This window comes from Brachionichthys hirsutus, chromosome 11, assembly GCF_040956055.1.
Source record: "Brachionichthys hirsutus isolate HB-005 chromosome 11, CSIRO-AGI_Bhir_v1, whole genome shotgun sequence".
In the NCBI taxonomy this organism is placed as follows: domain Eukaryota; kingdom Metazoa; phylum Chordata; class Actinopteri; order Lophiiformes; family Brachionichthyidae; genus Brachionichthys; species Brachionichthys hirsutus.
The window spans coordinates 6,665,645-6,680,349 of record NC_090907.1 but is presented as its reverse complement, the minus strand read 5'-3'; positions in this window follow the sequence as shown (position 1 = coordinate 6,680,349).

Here is a 14,705-nt window from a genome sequence, read left to right as displayed (position 1 = left end):
CTCCAGCTTGGCCCGCGGCCCGCTGATGGAATAAGCAGTTGGATAATGAATGAATGATTGACGGGTTGATAGAAGGCCATTAGTGGAGGAGGTATTTCGATATTTACAGTGATCACCCTAGAGAGAGAAAAAACAATCAGGGCTATCACCATTCAGTTCATCCCCTGGGGACCATGAATGTCTAAATTTCATGTGACTATGTTGAACATGTTAGAAAGTATTTATTTCATGGTGGTGCAAAAGTAAAAATCAGTCGATTAAAGGAACTGCATTGGGGTGTTGTTAATACGAATCAATTGGCGCCAAGTGATTACCGGTTAGTATTTTTACTTGACATGCCCATCCTTACCGCCAGCATGCATGTTATATTATCAGTGGCAGTTTGGCAAAACTTAAAAACCTCAAAACCCAAACCTCATAGATTAGGATTGCATGAAGGGGAGCACCGTGTAACGTGGCTTTAATCTGCAGCCTGTGCACTTCAGTTGTTTCAGCACTGCAGGATTGACCTGAGGGAGCTTCTTTAGCCTCACGCCAGACCCTGAAGCCTGTAAGGACAAGTCACACCTCAAACCAGATAGCATTAATCCGGCCTCCCCTCCATCTGTTGAGACGGTCAAGCAACAGGAGGAAGAAGCAGGGATTCCTCTCAGCCTTCAATGAATACTAATCTCCCATCTCTGGCTCAGACCAAAACCACCTTGCTTCCCAAACACTCCAATTCAGGCCTTCCACACATCAAAAATAATAATAACCTGTTTCAAAGATCTATCGTTTACCAATTTAAAACTAACCTATCACCGACACAGGATGACAGGAATCCCATCCAATTTCAGACACCGCAAAAAAAAAAAAAAAGAAATCCCATCCCCTATTGCTTCACTATAACAAGACAGGACTAAAAATCTTCCAGCTTCTTAAGTCAAAAGCTCAGAGCGGTTCCTACGTATACTTATGTTCTTGCAGACCAGCTATTTTCATACATTTCACCCTTGAAAATAAATGTTCTTCTTTTGAAGAAACCTTTTTTAAAATGGTGAATGTGGAGCATTTCTATTTAAATTGTTGCAACTGTATACAAAGACCTCTTCCAATCAGCATTTAGGTAATTTTCAGAATCATTGTGGTGAATGGCAGAGCCACGAGCACCAGCATTTATTAGATATTCTACGTTCACAAATCACAGCGGAGACAGCAGTTGTCGGTCTTGCGTTGATGTTTGTGTAGCTGGTCTCTGAAGTTCATACACCGGCTTCCACCATGGGCACGGCCTCATTTAAAGAGCTCATTAGTGTGAGCTATTTTCCCAAGGTGCACCTGGTCCAGATCGTCGTGACCCCACCCCCCCCCCTCCTAAGCTTGTGGTGTAAATGACACCGCCCTCCGAGATGCATCATTTTTTAGCTCATGATCAGCAGGGATACCGCAAAACGCCTCATTTAGATGCATTTTCCTTTGCCGAATGTTTGTGATTCACACGCTTTGAAGGCGCAGTAAGATGGAGATTAAAAGACTAAAGAGGAACATGAGTGAGAGGCATCCTAATAGCCCCATCTCCGTGTTCCACCGACCGGACCGCACCACCAGTGGCCGCATCGTTTGTGCGACGATGGAGAACAAGTGAGAGTGAAAGAACCAGCGGATCCACCCCTTACTCACCGGCTTGTTAAGACTCGCTGCGCTGAATATTTTAGGTGAATCATGTGAGAGGCTGCATTTGATCGAAGTCACAACCTGCGGGTAGATTTAAAAGGTGTATTTATTCCACTAAACAAAATAAATAACAACATTGAGAGCTGGTATTCATGAAGAGGGCCTGCTGCTCATCACTGACATACATTAACTGCAGCTCGCCTAGCGTTGGGCTTCTGACAGAGTCATGTTGAAAGGATTTAAAATTGCTCATCTACATTCTAGATCAATCAAAAAACTGAAATTGCAAACCAAAGAACAAAAAAAACTAAACTAAATGCAATATTGATCACAATAATAATAATGAAACGTTACATTATTATTAGCCCCAGCTTCGTTACAACTCTCACTTAAGAATAAAGCGGCTGAAAGCCGGACCAGGGTCCAATTTTGTATTTTTGCATGTGCAAATGTGTAAGATTATGACAAATAAAGAACCTTTGAACCGCCTGTATAGCTACAGTATCAGGAATGGTTGTCATCAGGTTGTGGGCGTATCCACGTGCCTTTGTTCTGCATCCCCTGGTTCAATGTTCAAAACGCCAGCGTGAATGCTAAATGAACCAGGACCGAGGCTGGGACAGAGGCTGGGACGGGGTCCCACTGCGTCCTTGAGATCCGTCTCAGTCTAATGCCCCCCTGCCTGAACGGCTTCCCAGATAATTAATTGGACTAATATCTCACTCGATTGTGCACGCCGTGTTATTGACTGAGCTCAGAATTTTCCTGCCACATTAAAGATTTTGATTTTCTTTTGGCGTAAACAAGAAGCACAGACAGAGCGGTGGGATGCGAGCTGCATGCATTCGCTGCCTCACTGATCACAACACCACAAAATTCAGTTAGTGTGACTAAAAACGGACCAAGCAGTAGTCAGGAGACTGAATGCAGACGCCGCCAGCCTCTTGTATCTGCTTTTATGCATTGATAGTCTTAGTTGCAGATCCTTCTTGCTTGAGTGGCCGTGGTTTGGGTTCAAGAGGATGTTGCTCCAACGATTGGCTTGCCATAAAAACAGCTCTGTGACGACCGCGTTCGCCGGCTCAGAAAAACCCGGTGGTCTGACATTCAAGTTGATTTGAATAGCGAGATTGAGACGATGTTCACAACCAGCCAGACAGGAAACGGAACGCAAATGTCTTTGTAGGTGGAAAAAAATACTTTGTGTTAGCAGAAACATGAAGCTGTTTTTCACAGCGAAGACTAATTAAACAAACATGCCGCTCATCTCGTGTTTTCCCGTGACTCAGAAGGGCATCGTGTCCTTAATAAAATACGCTCCAGCATGATTGGGTTATTTTGGGATGGTTTGGCGTCTGACAGTTGGTTCAGATGGAGGGAGATGAGTGTCTACAGCGCCAGCCTGACCTTGAAGGATCATTAATAGCGCCATGAAAAATAAGCCTAATGATAATGGTGATGTTACTTTCATGTAACTATGATATGGTTGAAACTGGTGCCGTATTCTTAGGCAGCAACTAAACAATGTCACCCTGTGGCCTGAAACTGGTTCATGATCTGCTGTGAAACACACCATCCTACTTAAATTAAAGTTTTACTTTGATGTAAATAAACAATGCATATGTTCCTTAAACTTCCTGTTTCCACTATCATTAATAGGTAGCAATTATTATCTGATTAACAAGAGGGCACATTTTATGAATTCATTTTGCAGGGATGCAAATTATCATACATACATATCATAATTATCAAAATGCAGACGCCATTCCTTTAGTGATCCTGCACACCCCTAGCAAAAAGAAAACACACACCCGACCCCTCCTTCTGAATTATTCCCGACTGAACAAGAATGACGTTGAGCTTTATTGGACTGTTAAAGTGTGCCGTGGGCAGCGAGTCACAAACGCAGAAGCAACATCAAAGTGAGTCATTCAGCAAGGAAAATGCTGATTCGTTTTGGGAACATAAGGGGTAACAATGTGTGACTTCTTCTTCCGTCTGATGTTGGGGAAACACGGACTGCTCATTTAATGTGCATCAGCTAAAACGTGCATGGCTTGAATACAATTATACCAACTTTATAGCAGTAAAAAAAAAAAAGCGAGATGCCAACTGGCAGAATTTGAAGGTATCGGCGTGCATTAACAGAATTAGTTTTCTTCTAGAATGTTAACACATTCATCAAATTCCACTGCTCGCATAGACTGACTTTAGGACAATGAGCCGGCGTGCAAAGCTCCAATCGACACCTGTCCAAGACGACCGCTGGGACTGTAACTAGATCATATGAGCATCGAGATCTTCTCTTCATTGTGTGGCAGAACAATTAATCTGACCGAGATGAACATGAGAGTATAACTGAGGAAGGACCGTCTCTGTCTCTTTCTACCTCTAATCACTGACTATCCTCTGCAGGGGGCTTCTGGCTATGTGGACTGACGTCAATCAGGCCTCCTTGTCGAACACTGAAGTGTGTATCGGCCTAACAAATGGAACTGTTCAGGCTATCGGCCAGTTTGAGTCAGAGAAGATGAAACGGGCTCTGGAACGTGAGTCAGAGGATCTACAGCATCACATCAGCAGCAGATTGCAGAAAGAATGATGGGTGATGTGTTCTATTTTATTGTTTTTCAGCTTATTAGCCTGGAGAAACGGAAGAAACTGGCACATTTGTCTGGTAAATAATTAGCATTCCTTACATTCCTGCACTTCAGTAACTTCATGACTGTTTATTCACCCCAAAACATTTGGTACTGCAAGGAACCGAATAATTGTTACCCAGTATTTTTGGCAAAACATTATATATATATATATATATATATATATACTATTTCATGATGAAACCAATGTGAAACAATTAAACATGGAAAAGCAGAACAGAAATCAGCAGTAACAGACAAATTAACTGTATATTATTACTGTGTTAATTAGTTTGTAGTATTAAAAAAACTGCATGTCTCTACAGAATTAGTTGTTCCAGCTAACAATACTCTCTTAGTCACGAGGTTACTTGCCTGGTACATACAGCACCTTTTCCTACCAATGTCACAAGAGTAACCATGGTAACTGTACGTATCAAAGAAGGTCACAGCTGAGACTTTAAATTACTTGGAAGGTATAAAATTAAACAACGGAAGACTAAAATGAAAATAAGATTTAAAAAATATATAAATTCAATTGGCTGGAATCGGAAAGACTTTTCATCAAATGATTAAATCAAAATCGTTGCATCCACAAAACGTGCTTTTATCTAGGTTTCTATTCAAAGAAACAAATATGCATCTCTTTTTTGTCCATGCTTCTGAGAACGCAGCTGTTAAACTAAAAACTTGTAACTGTGGTTGGCTGTGGTTAGTTAGGCTGCGTGCAAGTTTCAGCAAGGTCATACATAACTTCACTTGCATAATCAACAGTTACATTTCATGCCCATTTTAGGTCTCAAAAATAATTACAACAAAAATGAAGTTAACCCCAATTTAAATTCCAATTACAAACCTGACAATGTTCAGCGACTACAGCTGTCAAGTAGTTCATGCATAATTGAGAGGAAAAAAAACCTACCGGTAACCGCCCCAAAAAATAAAAGCTGTGCAATGTTGAAGTGATAAATATTCAACACATTAGTGCAGTAAGTTTTCATTTCACAATGACAGCACCTTGAAGCGTCTCATGTAGAGTCGCAGCATTAATGCTGCACGACTTGGATTGGGAAGAAAACTCCACATCCAAGCTAAAGTTCTGTCTCTTCCTGGTTTCGTCTTGCAGGCTACTGAAGAGGCAGCTTTACTTTTTGCAAATAAAACTTTTGCAAATTAAAAATTCACAATGAAATGAGGAGACAAACGCCGCCTGCTCATGAAGGCAACCAGGTCACAAGTGGGTTACTTTCCTAATTTACTAGAGGCTCATGCAAAGTTACTTTAACCTTGCTGTTAGACACAGATTCTATATCTAGAAGTACAGCGCTTGCGCTCCTCCGACTATCTCTAGATCAAGATGTGTGCAACTCCAGGGGCTGGTGGGACCAGCCCGAAGGGGAGCTTTGCACCGAGAGCTAATTATCACGCAGCTCCCTGCTGAGAAAACCACTTGTTTCCATCCTGGACCATGACTGACTAATTTCTATTTAGTTAATCATGCATTACATAAATCAGAATGACCCTAAGCTCTGAGAATCATTCTGGGAAGGGAAGTGGCTGGCTCACAAACATCAGCTTAAGCCAGAGCCAAGACGGTTCCCGTCTCATTAGAAACCAACACCCACTAAACACAATCAGCTGAGGACATGACAGATTTGAATAGCTAAGGCCAGAGAGAAAGGCATATCTACAAGAAGGGGGGGGGGGGGGGGGGGGGGGCTGGCATTCTATCACAACTCTATATCCAGACTGCTGGGATCCAAGTCACCTTATCAGTGGCTTCAGGCTAATTTCAGTTATCAGACGTGGATGCACTGCATGCTATAACTAGAATGTGTGTCACTGCTGTCAGTCGCTATGCCAACCATGAAAAACATTCAGCATCTGACAGCAATGATCAACAATGAAATGATAATGCTGATCTGCCCGCATGCACTAACAGATTGATTTTAGCATTTAGCAGCCAATTAGCTACGGGTCTTCTCGTGTAAAGGCGATGAGACGCTCCGTTTCCCTGATGACGGCGAAGTCAGACAGACAGTAAACACAAACAAATAAATCCATCACGCAAAAATCAAGAAATCCATACAATGATCGGAACAGGAAGCAGTTGAAGATGCTCGTCAGTGAACCACCAACCAAATCGGTTCCATTTAACAGTTACAATAAATAAAATGATGCTGATAAAATGACCAGGCTGCAGGAGGACATGTTGATCCAAACAAACACAGATGTAAACAGGAATCTGTGGAGAAAGCCAATAAGATCGGGAAGAGGCGCATCGACATGTCGATACACCTCCAGGGGAGGATGGAGAATATGGCTTGATAAAAGCAGAAAAAAAGATCAACAATTCTTCTCAAGATGTTTTCTTGTTTGTGTTTAGATTTAAAAGACAGAAAGAGCTCTCAGTTTGGGCTCCTCATAAAATGTTAACGAACCAATCTCGTGTTTATCGGACAAATAAGCCTCTGATTAGATCCTAATACTGTTCAGTGAAAGCTGCACAACAAATCTGTACAGTAATGTTACTGCAAATGTATCGTTGAACTTTGTGGCACTAGTGAGGAGTTACGCTGTTAAATTATCTGTGTAACCCCATCAAGGGAGCATTCATGTTCAGAATTTGTAAAACGACAACCTGCTCTTGAAGTCATGCACTTGAATGTCATTCTCAGCCTCACGAGAAAAAAAATAAAACAACATTTGACTTTCTAGAAATCCCGAAGCATTCATCCATGCAACAAACATAAAAGGCTTCTAGTGCGACCGCAGGCACGAATAATGACATTTACATGTTTTATTAATAGTCAGGAAGCTCTTCGATGCATCTTGAATCAAACTTTGACTTGAATTTAAAAAATATATATATATATATATATAGATGGGCGGTCAAATTGGCCTTTTAGGCATCTTAGCGGGCATCTATCTGCTTCATGTGCAAATAGAAGGCAAATATCATCGGAGTGATAATTCAGAATAGATTTAAAACTCAAAACAGTCAAATCTGCAACCAGCGTTAAAGGTGCGCTTTAGTGGATGATCAGTGTCTCGATCTGGGGGGGCGCGCGTAATGTGTTGCGTTCTCACTTTCTCACTTGTTGAAAACTAATTTGAAGACATCACAAGTGTTGAAAAGGGAAGTTCCCGTCACGAGAAGCCGCGTTTCCCTCCGAATGATGCCCGAACGGCTCCTGGACTCGCTCCAAAGCTGCCGCCGCCGCTGATCCGCAGCGTAATGTCCGTTAACGGAATTAATTGGCTTACCTTGAAGGATCCACGTTAACACCAGGAGGACTCCGAGTCTCGTCCTCATCTCCATGGCGCCTCATCCACCGTGTCCTCCGGCGGACAGGATGCGCGTCTAAAGTTGAACCCGGACCTGCTGCGCGTTTGTCCTCAGGTAGTCGCGGACAGAGAGCAGCGCGGAGACGCGAAGCCCTTCCTCGTCCCGCCTGGGAGCTGCGGCGCGCATCGCGGGGGGGGGGGGGGACCCGGCGCTGCGCTGCGCTGCGTTGCGCTGCGTCCGCGCTGTGCTGATAGACCGCGGGGGAGAAACGGACTTCAGGACTCTGCTGCTCCTCCTCGCGCAGTAATGGTGGAGGAGCCGCTTTACCTGGCTGAGCTGCTCGGTGACGCCCCCTGGCACCAAAGCCCGAACTGCACCCTAAAGAAATGCAGCCCTTTACTAAGCAGGTAAAACCACAAGCAATCGTTTGACCTCAAGGTCAAGTTTCAGGAAAGCAATGACGTCACAGTTCTGGGCTTGAGGTTATTGAGTAATGATCATTTTGTGTGAAGGTCGCCTCATTGGTTCTGCATTTACTACCATTATGTGTTTGTTAAAAGTCCCAGTTTGAATGACCTTGGCTCTACTGTGCCTCCTGGGCTTCCGTAGCTCCCCACCTGCCCCCTTGCTGTGCTGCTTGGCTTTGAAGAGGAGTCAGACAAGGAGGCATTTATGTGCAGTAATGTCTTCTCCAGGAATGAATACGCGCTGGAACATCTGGAACTCTGCCCCCCCCCCCCCCAGCCCGTTTCTCCCAGACAAAACCAGGACGAGATTTCTCAGCAGCTGATAAATGAGGCTTTACGCTTTAATTTACTTATACCTGCTTGACTTTTGGTCCATTTGGGGATGGCTGGAACAACGTGCAGGAAACAGCGCTGCCCTTTTGAGTTTGCGGTGAACAACTTATCCATCAGACGCAGATCAATAAGAGCCTGATGAATGCAGCTCTGGCATTTACTTCCTCTGTTTTGTTTTGTTTTTTGTCTCTGAAGGCTCTTGAGGGAAATATCTAACCTTCAGCTGCTGAATGCTCCAGTGTTTTCACCAGGAAGCTCATCTCCAGCTGTGGTTCTGACCTTGTGAGCTAAATTTGCACCAGAATGACACAAACATGGCGTTAAACAAGCTTGATTTGAGCTCTTCATGGTGGAGCCAAATTAGACACAAACATCGAATGGTGATCTTTATAGCTATCAGCAAAAATTGGGAGTGAGCTGCAAAGCTGCAACTATTTATTCAGCCATTTCTATTCAATGCTGGATTTGAAAAAATGGTTAAAAGTTATTGAAATATGACTTATCTGTAACTTAATATATTAAATCTGTTCTTTAAAGTACTTTACTTTAAAGTAAAGTAAAGTGTTTATTGGTATTATACACTATTAATATGGAATGTGAGACAATACAGATGATTTAAATCTTGCTTTGACATTTATATCCAAAGATGTTTACCCTCATCACCAGTTCATTGCAGTGTCAGCAGCAGCTTCCCTTCAATGCGGTGGCAGTAATAGTGGATTTACCTGCCTGGCATGGCATCATATGCAGTTTGCTTCATATAATAATAATAATAATAATAATATACTTTATTTATATAGCACCTTTCAAGAAATAAAAGTCACTGCGCTGCAGGCTCATGAGCCTCATTAGAACTGTCCAGCAGCCCAGAAGCAATGAAATGAAAGACACCCCGCCTTGAAGCTGAGGGCAAGCTGGTCATTTTTGTAGAGGGGGGGGGGGACGTTGTCTCTAAAAGTGACATTTTTCACACACGTTTGTTCTGTTTTTGAACAAACAAACATGAATAACTGCAGCTGTGAGCAAATACATGTAATATTGCCAAAATCAGCAGGTCATGAGGTTAAAATAAAAATTCTATGTATTCTCTGTAGTTAACATCCTGTCATATCTGGAAGCATTAAATGGTTGAAAGGATAGTGGCCTCTGAAGTTCACGTCATTTCACATAAATGTAATGCCAGCTCGATCATCATGCATTTCCTGATATATTGCAAAGTCTAATTCTGAGTGTTACGCAGCAGCGTCTCACAGGAACACACTTTAGAGACACTTAAACAAGAGACCAGGCGCTGCGGTGGGACTTGACACTGTAATGTAAGGCTGAAGTTCTGGCTCAGCTCGCAATAAATTGGTCGCCGGGTGAAATATTAATGCAGGAGAGTGGTTTATTGTATTTTTTAATGCAATGTAATGAATTTATTTCACTGTATTGCTGCCAGCTCCATATGATTTGTGAGAACGATGCACACAAAGTTTGCAATGGAAGCTTAGATTAGAAGATCCTGTGCGCTTCTATCTGATTTAATAGAGTCATGATCTGACAGGCAGTTATATTTACTGCTGATTTATTTATGCAGCGCTCATATTGTGGACGCTGCTGTCTCCTGTCCACTCCTACTGTGTCAGATTTTAAGATCTGGCCGCATTTATAGAGAAAGCAAACATGACTGAACTGAATCCATTGAACTCTTCGTTTGGATGGTGTCAAATATAGTAGGAACGTTTTTCTTTACACACATAAAGATAGCAATTATATACTTATGGGATGGGAATATTTTTGCCAAATTAATAATGAGTATATTCCTTTATTGCCTTGTCACATAAAATCTAAAGTTAGATTTACTAGAGTTATGGGTGATGTGGAATGATGATGATGATGATGATGATGATGATGATGATGATGATGCGTGTTTGTCTTGAGAGGCAACCACCTAAGAATATTTATTGTGGATTAAAGTTAAAACACATAATATGAAATAAAAACCCAAGCAGTCTTTAAGTCTTCATTTCTCCATATTTTCTCGCTGTTCCCGTTTATCAGACGCTTTTATGATTGCCTGAGATTATGTAATTTATTGTGCTGTTGCATAAGCTCTCTAAAAGCTCTCTAAGACACTTTTCATAAAAAAGGTAACGTGAAAAAACATTCCTGAAGGCTGGACGAGTTATTGCACAACTCAAAGCAGGTGCACATGATAAACTGGGAGTGGAGTGTCCAGCATATTGTAATACAATCACTGTATTACAAAGTGTAGCGACGAGTGATGTGTATTTATGGAAACGGTGATGAAAATGAAGACCTTTATTGTTTTCTCTGCAGCAGGAGGACGCCTGTTTCCTGCTGCTCTGCTGGGAGGCGATGCCAGAAACCCAAACATAAATGATTTATGAATATTTATTCCATTTGTTTTAATTGGGCAAGTGCATCTGATTAATGGTTTAAAATGGAGTCGTTTGACAGCTTTTGGTCATTATCAGGGGAGTTTTTTTGTTATTTAAATAAAAAAGGTATGCTATGAATTGCAAATAGTTGCATCTTTGAACTACACGGTGATGTGGTCTGCAGTGAATGACGAAAGACTGATGTTGGATTTTTAACCTAATTTATCATCCTGGTTGTGAGTTTCCTTTCTATATTTCACCAAAGTGTGAAGTTCGCAGCCATATTTGTGTGCGAGTGTGCATGAAAAACGTGCACACATTGCATGTTAATAATTTCAATGTGAAAGAAGCACAAATGTGAAACTGCACAGCTTGCATGTTGACCCCCTTCCAGCCGTGCTGCTATATTTTCAGTAGGTCAGGTTGATTCCACAGATAAATTCAGGTAAAACGACCGCGATGGCTCGATCACTTAGACTTTCACACGGTGCACACGTCTCTTATAAATGCACAAAAGGAGATTTGTCTGTGGTGGGTTTGCTCAGTATCTGTCTGATTTGTGTCGTTCTCAGCAGCGATCACCTTGAGGGAAATCACTCCCCCCCAGAGTCCTCCTGAATACGACCTTTGTCTGAATTTGATGGCGATGCCGCCGTCTTGCTGCCACATGCTGGGAGATCAGATGGGCCTTGATGCCAACATGACTGGATGTCTTTGTGGAAGGCCACTTCCTCCTGGTTGCATTTGTTTCTTTGTGCTCACAGTGCTACATCAACTCAAGGATGGTCGAGTCATTCCCCTCAGAAGTGCAGAGCTAAGACTTCTTCATTCTTTTCTGCCATCTAGTGGTGAATATCTGCATCGCCAGCATAAGCGTCCTCACCTCCACATGGTCACAAGGACATAAGGCATAAAGATACTCCCCCCCCCCCCGCACACTATCGCTGGGTCATGAGTGATGAAGGACGTCACAGGCATGCATGCACTGGGTGTGACTCATTATTTTCGGATTCAGTCCAGTCCAGTGTCACATGACTTACGTGTTGTTGTTGTTGTTTTTTTACATATCACTCTCTCAGATTTCCCTCAACATAATATTTTGTCTGTGAAACAGCTTCATGCTAAGTTTGATCTTCATCTCTGATTCACATCGACCACATCCTGCTACACTTCCATTAAACATTTAGGATCACACTGACATGGCTCATGTTGTGCAGGCGGGACATGTAGAGCCAGTCGGGCCGGTGAGTAATTCCTGAGGTGGCTTGTGAGGCTGGATGTGTGCCGCACGTCTGGTGATACGAGCCCTGCGTCTAATGGGCCCTCTGCCATTCACCACGCTTTGCCATCATTACAGGGGAGATGAGATTTGGACTTGCATAAAGAACATGAAGATTACCTCTTTTTACGCAGCACAGTAGCACAATCTGAACTCCTCTCCGTGTTTGAATCCTTGCCAATTTGCCTCATGCCGGCATTGCATCTGTTTTATGCTCTCGCCATGATTCTGTTCCATGAAGACTGAGCCCGAGACAAAAACGACAGCATTCTCAGTGTTTTTAGGTTCACGTCAGAACTCCCTGTAAGAACAAACTACTTCCCTCTGCAGAATATCTTGACAACAAAATAAGCATGAAAAGATGTCTCACTAAAATGATAAATCACAGCTCTGCCTCTCCAGATGTCAGAAAGAAAGAAAGCTTTATTGTCATTGTTAATGTCATGAAATGTTGACCACTACAAACACAACAACGGAATTGCATTTGCCTTTGAATATCTTAGATGAGAATGTTTTTGAGAACAGAGCCCTGAACACGGTCCTCTGTCTGTTTCTCTCAGCTGAGAGAGATAATCAAAAGCATTTGATGCAGAGGCACAAAAATGCATTTGTCATTTCTGTGATGCAAGAAAAATGTTGCTCAGCAACGGAACAGCAGCCCCACATATATTCTCTATATCACATGTGTCAAACTCAAGGCCCGGGGGCCAAATGTGGCCCTCCAAGTCATTTTCTGTGGCCCGCGAGGGCTGTGTGCATCCATTTGTTTTTGTAAAATGCTGCATCTGTCACACATTTTCTTAACAGCCCACATTTGTTGGTTGGGCTGCAGTTCTGCCCCTCTCAACTGTGACAAAAGAGTTTTGAACAAAGTAAATGCCATAACTTGTGTTGGATGATATTTTTCTTTCTTTATTATTTTATATTATTTACTTGAATAAGTTTGATTATTGATCGATGGAGTAGTGTGGTTTTCTCAACCGGATCAATTGAAATGATTTATATTATAATAACAGCAATAATCTATCCATATATTTTTACAACTATACAATTGAATATGCAATGTTTGTAACTTAAGTAGTAAACTGATCAAACAGAAAAATTCAGCAACATGGCAATAACAATAGCAACACGCTGCAGTCAGGAAATGAATAATCTGCTGGCGGTGACTATTGAAAGTTGTTTAAACTTTTTTGTTTTTTCCAGCATGTGCTGACATGTTGATCCCGGCGATCAGCACCGGACAGCTCCATAGGATATAGGATATGGAGCTGTCCGGTGCTGATCCTGAAAGTGACGTCTTTTCCACTACATTTAGTTACATTTTTTACTGTGTTACGGTTTACATTTGGCATTTGGAGGGCAAATGTAATGCTAATGTGGCCCTTGGAGAAAATGAGTTTGACACCCCTGCTCTATATGAACCTTTTTGATGGCTCAAGGACCTGAAGCAGTTCCCTGAACTCCTCATTCTCAGCAACTCTGAGGGCTTGGCAGTCCTTCACAATGAAATTCCAAATAGCCTGGTCCAACACATCCAGCTTCCTGGAAGCAAGAGGACCAAACGTTTTTGTTATTGCTACAGTTTCCTCGCCAACACTGTGGCTGGTAGAATTGTTTCAAACGGGCACTGGTTTGAAACAGTGCCCGGGAGTGAGATGAAGCAGGAAGAGCAGAGCAGACCTGGGGCAGAGGAGTGGTCCGGCCCAGTCCACTCCGCCTGCTACCCCACCCCTGCTCCACCCCTGCTCTTCAGTTCTAGCTTAGCACCAGGAGAGGGCGCCATTACGCCTTGGTTGGTGACATCGCCTGGTCGCACTGACGCCGATTCTTTCTTTCCTCTGTCAGCCACACTATGGCATTGTCTGTGTATGACAGACAATGCCATGATCATAGCATACTATAAGTATAAATAACAAGGGCAGAGCTTTCAGATAATCTTGGATCAAACTGTTGGTGATGTAAAACATGCCTTAAATTGTTTTTGAGAGGATTGATATAATATTTCAGAGCATGGATCAATGGACTCCCAAGCATAAGTGGCAATTACATGCGAGGTTTATTTGAACCAAGCAATCACTGCCAGAAGATGTGGAACCTGAGTCATATTTTTTTTTCTTTATCTCTGCAAATATCAGAATCGTTGTTAAGTGGAGCTCATCTCACCAATCCCAGTGTTTGTCCCATAAAACAGGTTACATTTTAATTGCTTGCCCATAAAAGGCATTTTCTGCCTAAAACAACACATTATCATTAAATAGATTACTAAATCATCATAGCAGGATGTTGATGGATCACTGTGACTTGAAAGGAACAAAAGGTTGGTGAGCAGTTTAGCCATTCACGTGTAAATATATTTATATGTGTGTGTATGTATATGAGTAAATTAGGATTTATTTATTATTTATACTTCAGTTTACTGCATCATAAAACAGGGAACATTTAAAAAGATTTAGCTGCACCTAATGAAACAAAGAACACCCATTCCAGCAAGAAAAATAGCTCCTCATGACCGTCTCATAAAATAACCAAGCTTTTTTTTTTTTAAATCTTGACACCCATTATATTTGATTCATGTCATTGGGAGAAGTTTTATGCAACTGCAAAGCAACCTTTTGAAGCTAAAGGTCAAAAGGTTGATATACTTCATAAACATTTTGA